Source organism: Schistocerca piceifrons, unplaced genomic scaffold (genome assembly GCF_021461385.2).
Source record: "Schistocerca piceifrons isolate TAMUIC-IGC-003096 unplaced genomic scaffold, iqSchPice1.1 HiC_scaffold_1209, whole genome shotgun sequence".
NCBI lineage: Eukaryota > Metazoa > Arthropoda > Insecta > Orthoptera > Acrididae > Schistocerca > Schistocerca piceifrons.
The window spans coordinates 45,001-52,500 of NW_025727025.1; the positions used below are offsets into that span (position 1 = coordinate 45,001).

The following is a 7,500-nucleotide window of genomic DNA, read 5'->3' on the forward strand; positions in this document are numbered from 1 at the left end:
GCATAGTTCACCATCTTTCGGGTCCCAACGTGTACGCTCTAGGTGCGCCTCACCTCGCAATGAGGACGAGACGCCCCGGGAGTGCGGAGGCCGCCGCCCCGTGAAGGGCGGGGAAGGCCCCATCCTCCCTCGGCCCGCGCAAGGCGAGACCTTCACTTTCATTACGCCTTTAGGTTTCGTACAGCCCAATGACTCGCGCACATGTTAGACTCCTTGGTCCGTGTTTCAAGACGGGTCGTGAAATTGTCCAAAGCTGAAGCGCCGCTGACGGGAGCGATTATTCCGCCCGAGAGCATCCCGAGCCAACAGCGGCGCGGGTCCGGGGCCGGGCCAGGTAGGTCCGTCATCCGGGAAGAACCGCGCGCGCTTGCCGGGAGCCCGAGCGCCCAAGGGGCGAATCGACTCCTCCAGATATACCGCCGGGCAGCCAGCCAGGACACCGGGGCTCTGCCCAACAGACGCGAACCGAGGCCCGCGGAAGGACAGGCTGCGCACCCGGGCCGTAGGCCGGCACCCAGCGGGTCGCGACGTCCTACTAGGGGAGAAGTGCGGCCCACCGCACACCGGAACGGCCCCACCCGCGGCGAGTGGAAAGGCAACCGGACACGACCCCGCCGCGGATTGCTCCGCGCGGGCGGCCGGCCCCATCTGCCGAGGGCGGAGGCCAGTGGCCGGATGGGCGTGAATCTCACCCGTTCGACCTTTCGGACTTCTCACGTTTACCCCAGAACGGTTTCACGTACTTTTGAACTCTCTCTTCAAAGTTCTTTTCAACTTCCCTCACGGTACTTGTTCGCTATCGGTCTCGTGGTCATATTTAGTCTCAGGATGGAGTTTACCACCCACTTGGAGCTGCACTCTCAAGCAACCCGACTCGAAGGAGAGGTCCCGCCGACGCTCGCACCGGCCGCTACGGGCCTGGCACCCTCTACGGGCCGTGGCCTCATTCAAGTTGGACTTGGGCTCGGCGCGAGGCGTCGGGGTAGTGGACCCTCCCAAACACCACATGCCACGACAGGCGGCAGCCCTGCGGGGTTCGGTGCTGGACTCTTCCCTGTTCGCTCGCCGCTACTGGGGGAATCCTTGTTAGTTTCTTTTCCTCCGCTTAGTAATATGCTTAAATTCAGCGGGTAGTCTCGCCTGCTCTGAGGTCGTTGTACGAGGTGTCGCACGCCACACCGCCAGCCGGCTGTGCACGCTACCGAGAAAGTACCGGTATGCGAACCGCCAGGCGACGGGCGCGCATCGCACGTTTGAGGAGACGCGGCCGGCCCCACAGGCGGCCGCGACACTCCCAGGTCTGCGAAGCGGGGGCAAACGCCGCGCGCTTCAGTATACGTAGCCGACCCTCAGCCAGACGTGGCCCGGGAACGGAATCCATGGACCGCAATGTGCGTTCGAAACGTCGATGTTCATGTGTCCTGCAGTTCACATGTCGACGCGCAATTTGCTGCGTTCTTCATCGACCCACGAGCCGAGTGATCCACCGTCCTGGGTGATCTTTCTCAGTTTCCGCCGTCTCTTTCGAGACGGTCGCATAGGCGGGAGTGAGGCGTGTGGCGGCCCCTGTTCCAGCGTTCTGTGTCCAACGGCCTCACGGCCGACGGGCCGTCGTACGGCTCCACACCGGAGCGGACAGGCACTCGGGCGAAAGTCATTCAAAACCGGCGCCAGGCGCCAGGTGCCGCAGGCCAGCCGCTCCAGCGCTTCAGCGCTCGTACCACACAACATTGCCGCTAGTTTTGAGAGGCACGCGTGGTTCCGCACGCGGCGCACGGCTACGGCGAGCCGTACAGGTAGCGTGTTGCGCGACACGACACGCACATCGAAAGACATGCAGTCTAGTCCGGTAATGATCCTTCCGCAGGTTCACCTACGGAAACCTTGTTACGACTTTTACTTCCTCTAAATGATCAAGTTTGGTCATCTTTCCGGTAGCATCGGCAACGGACAGAGTCAATGCCGCGTACCAGTCCGAAGACCTCACTAAATCATTCAATCGGTAGTAGCGACGGGCGGTGTGTACAAAGGGGCAGGGACGTAATCAACGCGAGCTTATGACTCGCGCTTACTGGGAATTCCTCGTTCATGGGGAACAATTGCAAGCCCCCAATCCCTAGCACGAAGGAGGTTCAGCGGGTTACCCCCGACCTTTCGGCCTAGGAAGACACGCTGATTCCTTCAGGTGTAGCGCGCGTGCGGCCCAGAACATCTAAGGGCATCACAGACCTGTTATTGCTCAATCTCGTGCGGCTAGAAGCCGCCTGTCCCTCTAAGAAGAAAAGTAATCGCTGACAGCACGAAGGATGTCACGCGACTAGTAGCAGGCTAGAGTCTCGTTCGTTATCGGAATTAACCAGACAAATCGCTCCACCAACTAAGAACGGCCAATGCACCACCACCCACCGAATCAAGAAAGAGCTATCAATCTGTCAATCCTTCCGGTGTCAGGGCCTGGTGAGGTTTCCCGTGTTGAGTCAAATTAAGCCGCAGGCTCCACTCCTGGTGGTGCCCTTCCGTCAATTCCTTTAAGTTTCAGCTTTGCAACATACTTCCCCCGGAACCCAAAAGCTTTGGTTTCCCGGAGGCTGCCGCCGAGTCATCGGAGGAACTGCGGCGGATCGCTGGCTGGCATCGTTTATGTTAGAACTAGGGCGGTATCTGATCGCCTTCGAACCTCTAACTTTCGTTCTTGATAATGAAAACATACTTGGCAAATGCTTTCGCTTCTGTTCGTCTTGCGACGATCCAAGAATTTCACCTCTAACGTCGCAATACGAATGCCCCGCCTGTCCCTATTAATCATTACCTCGGGTTCCGAAAACCAACAAAATAGAACCGAGGTCCTATCCATTATTCCATGCACACAGTATTCAGGCGGGCTTGCCTGCTTTAAGCACTCTAATTTGTTCAAAGTAAACGTGCCGGCCCACCGAGACACTCAATAAAGAGCACCTGGTAGGATTTCAACGGGGTCCGCCTCGGGACGCACGAGCACGCACGAGGGCGGTCGCACGCCTTCAGCTCGCCCACCGGCAGGACGTCCCACGATACATGCCAGTTAAACACCGACGGGCGGTGAACCAACAGCGTGGGACACAAATCCAACTACGAGCTTTTTAACCGCAACAACTTTAATATACGCTATTGGAGCTGGAATTACCGCGGCTGCTGGCACCAGACTTGCCCTCCAATAGATACTCGTTAAAGGATTTAAAGTGTACTCATTCCGATTACGGGGCCTCGGATGAGTCCCGTATCGTTATTTTTCGTCACTACCTCCCCGTGCCGGGAGTGGGTTAATTTGCGCGCCTGCTGCCTTCCTTGGATGTGGTAGCCGTTTCTCAGGCTCCCTCTCCGGATCGAACCCTGATTCCCCGTTACCCGTTACAACCATGGTAGGCGCAGAACCTACCATCGACAGTTGATAAGGCAGACATTTTGAAAGATGCGTCGCCGGTACGAGGACCGTGCGATCAGCCCAAGTTTATTCAGAGTCACCAAGGCAAACGGACCGGACGAGCCGACCGATTGGTTTTTGATCTAATAAAAGCGTCCCTTCCATCTCTGGTCGGACTCTGTTTGCATGTATTAGCTCTAGAATTACCACAGTTATCCAAGTACGTGGGTACGATCTAAGGAACCATAACTGATTTAATGAGCCATTCGCGGTTTCACCTTAATGCGGCTTGTACTGAGACATGCATGGCTTAATCTTTGAGACAAGCATATGACTACTGGCAGGATCAACCAGGGAGCTGCGTCAACTAGAGCTGAGCAGCCGGCCGCCCGGGAGTGTGTCCCGGGGGCCCGCGCGAACACGCAAGCGTCCGCTCAATCATTCTGCAAACAGGAGGAGGCTGAGCTCCCCTGCACAATACACCTCGAAACCCTCTCAGGTCCCGGCGGCGCGCAGCGCCGTCCCAAGTACTTGGTCGGGTTCGAGAGAGGCGCAATCGCCCGGAGTTAGGCGAGTAGACGCTTTCGGTGCGACCACCCGTGCTCCCAACTGAGCTTGCCGCTGCCGACAGAGGCCCGGGAGCGTGCTGTCGTGGCATTGCGGCGGGAGACAACACGCGCCACCTACGGTGACCGGCAGCTCCAACGCCAGCGCCACAGAAGGACAAAAGCCCCACTTGGGTGCCGAAGCGAACTCTCCCAGCACAGCGCACGCGCCAACACATCCGCACAGCTGCGATACAAACCACCAGCGAGAACCGCTGGGGCGACCGAGCAGCAGACGGCGTCGCGGCGCCGAGCGCCGGGCGGCGGCGCATCCTCAACGCACACAGTCCCTCATCGGACCAGCACACTGAAGATGTCCACCGCGCTTCGCACCGGGCCCGCGAGGACCTACTTTGGCCGCACGGCGCCGCGCGCAGGGTGCGCCGGCGCGCAGAGCTGCGACGCCTGCCGCGTCCGTCGGCCGGCGCGCCTGCCACTGGCCGCCCCCACCAGCCGGCTGTAGCGCGTGCGCCCACGCACCGCGCGGCCAGCACGCCGGGAGGCGCCCCCTCACCGGCCGGGGACGGTCCCACCCAGCCACCGCCGCGTATCGCTTCACACCCAGATGCCGTTCAGTTTCGTCGGCATGGTGGGTATCGCTGGAACAACCGGTTAGTACCTCAACCTATCGTCGCCATCACCGATTCACCCCTAGCGAGAACAACCGCACACAACAGGTTACCATTTGTTCATTTGCGTAACTTCACCAGAAAACGCAGGCGTCCATCGCCATTTGCAACTTCAACGATTATTGCATGCCTGTGTCAGGTGTCACGCCACACTACGTCTGCCCACATACACGCAACAAAATGTGCACGCCTAGACAATACGTGGAGGTGGCCCCCGTACGTATGCGATGTCCATTGCTCGAACGACTGTCAACCGGCCTCTGTAGCATGTCGCAGATATGGAACGCGGTGCACCATGCCATCACGGTGTGTGAGGAGAGACGACTAGGTCCGAATACATCAACAGACAGCTCATGCTGATCGCCATCCACGGCGTCCGTTCCTCCCACACGTCTCTATGGCGTACCACACTGCAATCCAGCTCTCATAGGGAGACGACACGTAGCTGCGTGCACAATATTTGCACTGTATGGTCCGCCGTTTTTGGGCGCAGTCGTTGTGCGGTCACACATGTGCCACGATGTATCATTCAGTACATAAGGACGAATGTGCAGTACAGATTGTGTTCACGCGTACGACATCAGCGGACAGTTGACACAGGCCGCACCACAACGTAGCCTGAGTACGTCCGCATGCGAAGGCATTGAACATGCAAACTTCTCACCAACCAGCTTGCGAAGGCAGGGGGCAAGGTGGGGACGTGGGGAGGGGCGGCATGTACGTCCTGCTGCCATCCACATTACAGTGTACAGCAGGAGCATGTGGAAAGTGAGCAAGACTTGCAAGGTGTTTAACATGAGCGATACACAGGGGTGCGGGCAGTGCGAGTAGCGAACTATATTGCGAGGGTTGCGGGTGGCAACACTACAGTAATTGAACGAGTCGTATAACAATTACAGAGCAGGTTAGGCGACAACGTGGGTTACGTTAAGGCGACAACATGGGTTAGGTTAAGGCACAACATGGGTTAGGTTAAGGCACAACATGGGTTAGGTTAAGCACAACATGGGTTAGGTTAAGGCACAACATGGGTTAGGTTAAGGCACAACATGGGTTTAGGTTAAGGCACAACATGGGTTAGGTTAAGGCACAACATGGGTTAGGTTAAGGCACAACATGGGTTAGGTTGAGGCACAACATGGGTTAGGTTAAGGCACAACATGGGTTAGGTTGAGGCACAACATGGGTTAGGTTGAGGCACAACATGGGTTAGGTTGAGGCACAACATGGGTTAGGTTAAGGTACAACATGGGTTAGGTTAAGGTACAACATGGGTTAGGTTAAGGTACAACATGGGTTAGGTTAAGGTACAACATGGGTTAGGTTAAGGTACAACATGGGTTAGGTTAAGGTACAACATAGGTTAGGTTAAGGTACAACATAGGTTAGGTTAAGGTACAACATAGGTTAGGTTAAGGTACAACATAGGTTAGGTTAAGGTACAACATAGGTTAGGTTAAGGTACAACATAGGTTAGGTTAAGGTACAACATAGGTTAGGTTAAGGTACAACATAGGTTAGGTTAGGTTAGGTTAGGTTACACGTTGTTGTACGGAAAGGTGTAGGGGGGGGGGGGGGGCGGGGGCGGCAGGTTCGTTGATAGTGATTATAGTAAGTGAATGCTTGTGACATGATCAGATTTGTCACGTCAGGATGCACCTTTGGCTTATTAGAGGCGGCGCTCCAATTCTATGCTTGTGTGAGACCTGTGTCTTTGACTCATGTCATTGTTTGTGCGCTGTGACAGGAGGTACTATTGTGATGTTGGGTGCACCGTTGTATAGGACATGTGTGGGTGTTGGTGCCTGGTCTGCGCAATGGTGGATGTCGAAAGGCTGGGATATTGTATTTTCCGCACGGACCTCCTGGTCTGTTTGTGATAGTGTGGATTGTGTAATGTGGCGGAGAGATGCACTGGATGTTGTTCATGCTGGTGCTTACATATTGTATGTGCGCCTGTTAGAAGCAGAGAGTGGTGCGTGATCAGAGTGTCTGGCTGACGTGTGGTTCCCATTTTGGGCAGACTCTTTCAGCATGTATACGGACAGTTGTGTATATTTGCTGTAGTTTGATGGCTCTGCATTGATTACTAATCAGCGCCGTGTGTACGGGTAATCTGGTTCCAGTCCAAAATGTTCCATCTGTGTACATTAGTGACAAAGACTCCCCCCATGCAGTGGGGCTCGGTCTGTTATAACTCTTCCGCGTAATATATTTGCCCCACGTTTTTTGCGACTGGCGAGTGCGAGTGCAACGCGCATGGGGACCGACATGCTGATGGCTCGGTATCGGACGCCGTACAGTGAGCAACGCGATCGCGTCTCTCGCCTCGTAAGTGGTACAGGTCGCGGCTCATGTATACGGACAGCGGGAATGTCGCATATTGGAAAATAACTCTTCATGAAACGCAAGTTATAGGGGTGGATTGCACTTTACGAGTGCGGGAAACGTCCGCCGTTCATCCGCTGGAGGTGCGAGTTTGGCGGTTGGGGTGGTGCACGAACGGGTGCGGGTGGCGTCATTGCCGGTCCACGGCTTCGTGCGGCAGAGCCACTGGAGATTGGGTGCTATGGTCGACAGAGCTTGCAGCCTTTGTGGGTGGCGTCGAAAGGCGGCCACTGTGGCGCCATCGCTGTCTTAGTCGGCTTGGCGTCTCATAGATGGCGGTAGCGTCGTTGCAGGAGGTCATGTTGCGGGAGACCTACAGATGGCGGTATGTTTTGTGGTGCGGACGTAGTGTTGTCAGATGCGCATAGATGGCGGTATTGCATGTGGTGTCGCCCTATTTTCATAGATGGCGATACTGTTTTGCCGGCATGGGTGGCGTAGTTCCGTCGGATCCCTGTAGGTGGCAGTGTGCTATGTC

General features: G+C 56.3%; 2 non-coding genes and 1 pseudogene across 2 annotated transcripts; all 3 read right to left on the minus strand.

Annotated features, from left to right (window-relative positions):
- Positions 1-1,154, minus strand: part of LOC124729461 — a 4,224-nt pseudogene extending 3,070 nt beyond the window's left edge.
- A 189-nt stretch (positions 1,155-1,343) lies between these two features.
- On the minus strand, positions 1,344-1,498 carry LOC124729466. Its single transcript, XR_007007695.1, has one exon. It is a non-coding gene; the product is annotated as a 5.8S ribosomal RNA (ribosomal RNA).
- Positions 1,499-1,850: 352 nt separating this feature from the next.
- Positions 1,851-3,757, minus strand: LOC124729451. Its single transcript, XR_007007692.1, has one exon. It is a non-coding gene; the product is annotated as a small subunit ribosomal RNA (ribosomal RNA).
- Positions 3,758-7,500: the final 3,743 nt, after the last annotated feature.